This window comes from Leptodactylus fuscus, chromosome 2, assembly GCF_031893055.1.
Source record: "Leptodactylus fuscus isolate aLepFus1 chromosome 2, aLepFus1.hap2, whole genome shotgun sequence".
Classification (NCBI taxonomy): Eukaryota; Metazoa; Chordata; class Amphibia; order Anura; family Leptodactylidae; genus Leptodactylus; species Leptodactylus fuscus.
Genome location: NC_134266.1, coordinates 249,236,573 through 249,239,046, shown reverse-complemented (window position 1 = coordinate 249,239,046; position 2,474 = coordinate 249,236,573). Strand labels below are relative to the sequence as shown.

The 2,474-nt window shown below is 50.7% G+C and overlaps 1 pseudogene; it reads right to left on the bottom strand.

Moving 5' to 3' along the window:
• Window positions 1-1,756: 1,756 nt before the first annotated feature.
• Window positions 1,757-1,905, bottom strand: LOC142196376 (U2 spliceosomal RNA; annotated as a pseudogene).
• Window positions 1,906-2,474: the final 569 nt, after the last annotated feature.

Below are 2,474 nucleotides of genomic sequence, written 5' to 3'. Positions count from 1 at the left end.
TACATAATCAGAACGTACACATACTGTATACCTTAACCTGTTCCTGGGGTAGTTATTTTTCTCTGTTGATGACAGGAAAGAGCGAGAGACCAAAAGCTTTAGGGCTCGTTCACATGGGTCAAGAGGGGGCGGATTTTGGCACTGAATCCTCCTCAAAATCCGCCCCCTCACAATAGAGGTCTATGCAAACTGCTAGCGTTCTTTTTTCCTCTAACAGCTTGTTCCCGCTAGTGGAAAAAGAAGCAAGCTGCCCTCGCGGCAGCACCCTCCGGACTAGGCTCATTCATTTGGGCCTACTCCGGAGCGGGAAGCCACGACTGTTGGAAGCCACGACAGTCGTGGCAGGTGCATTTTGGTCCTATTCTGACACAGCTTCCCGCGTCAAAATCAGGACCAAAATATGCGGTGCCTAGCCCCGTGTGAATGGGGCCTTACATACCTTTATGTATCTCTGAGATTATTCTGCCTACTGTCCTGGCCTCCCCTTAAGACCACTGAAAATACCTTCTAGGGTGTATAGGAAGACAAACTTGCTTAGCTGCTTCAAATACCTGGTTTATGGTGGCTCCTTTCTGTACTGCTTATCTTTGAAATGGGTATGAGGGCACTCGTCCACATTAGGGAGAGTGTTCGCCTACATAGGCAGTACGGAGACTTACAAGTCATTCCTGCTCCGCTAGGGATTATGGGTAAAAAATATGTAAATCTATTCTCCTGGATGGAATTAGGAGAACAGAGTGCACTCTGTACACCACCCTATAGAGGGCAGCATCCTTAACATCATGAACGACTCAGTTATAAAGTCTTTTAATCATAATGTGGATTTAATTGCTAAATCAGTATTTCTGTCCCAAAAGGAACAGATTCCCAGCTATGGACAGCGCTTTTATCGAAGGTCTCCGTCTGTGCCAATCAAAAACACCAAGTGCACGAAAAAAGTGTGGGTGTCACACTTAAAAAAACGTGCCCAGGATGCTTGCCAAAAAACACACCCTTCCCCTAAAGGGGAGGGAGGTTCCTGACTAACTCTTCCCCACAAGGACCAAAAGATGACCGAGTGGGGTCGAGTACCAATGGACCAACTGCCGAAGCAGGAGGTCCCCAACGTCCATTTTCCCCTTGGGCTGCCACCACCGAGGGTACTCAGGACTACCAGTCGTCTAGTTTCTCTCCGGGCTGCCACCACCAGAGATACTCCTTGACTCAGGCAAAAAGGTCTGCGCCTGCCCCGGTTCCCCAGGACAGGTCGACTGACAGAGGAGAGAGACCCATTACAGGCCTCGTCTCCAGACAACCATCAGGAAGCGTCCCGAAAGGGTACAGCATCCCTTCGTTGACACACAAAAAAGGTGACGAGTCAACAAAAAGAGGTGAAAAACATCTATATAAGTGGTAAAGTACCCATACGAGCCTGGTTTACCGCCAGAGCTATAAAAATTCTCCTATGCTGGAAAACCAGGCATAAAGGAGTGGGTGCTCAGCAAGGTGTGATTCTAGTGCCACGCAATGTGCCCAAATCAGTGGGTTTCCCACGCCCAGTGATTTAAGGCACCCCGGGGGCCACTCAACCCCCAGGGCACGACACCAGAGACCTTCGAGCGCTTCCCCGGCCCATGGTAAGATCCCCAGGGAGCGTCCTGTCCCCCTGGTGGTCGTGTTGACAGCGTCAGTGGCGTTCTGCCAGCCCCCTACAGTGGGTCCATCACCTCCACTGGCGGAGCCGGCTTACTGACCACATCCCCCATCAACACGCCTCAAGTGGTTCTCCATTCCTACCTCCACAGATTTCGGCCTACTCCTGCCGTGGCCGGTCCCAGACCGCGCTCTCCGGCAGTTTCGCCTACTCTCTGCTTCTGATAAGAACAGATACTACACTTGATCTTAGCCAAAAGGCCGAGAAGCGATATAGGGTGGTGTACAGAGTGCACTCTGTTCTCCTAATTCCATCCAGGAGAATAGATTTGCATATTTTTTACCCATATCTTTGAAATGCTAATTTATATAATAGTAACTCGAGTAACTTTCTGGCGTCCCTCTCCAGGCCTACTGTAAGTTGGCGATACGACATTTGATTAATGCGGCCAGAGCCTGTATCTCAGCTCTCTGGAAATCCCCCAACCCGCCCTCTCTCCGCCACTGGCTCCGTAACGTGGAAGACATCCAATCTATTGAGGACCTCACTGCGTCTCTTCGGGACACCCATGAGGTTTTCCTGAAGGCTTGGATCCCCTGGATCTTGTTCCAGGGGTCCCAGTCATAAGGAGATATTGTCGGCTAAGGTCCGGCCTGGTTCCTGGGTTTTGTTAGTGGTCCAATTTCGGGGTCCCCCCCCTTATCTCTTTCCCCTCCCCCTATCTCCCCCCCCCCCTTATCCTACTTTCGCTCCTCCCCACTTTCTTCTCCCTCCTATTTTCTATTTTCCTCCCTTGTTCCCGCTGCTCCTCCTCATTCTCCCTTTTCCTTTGCCATTTTTG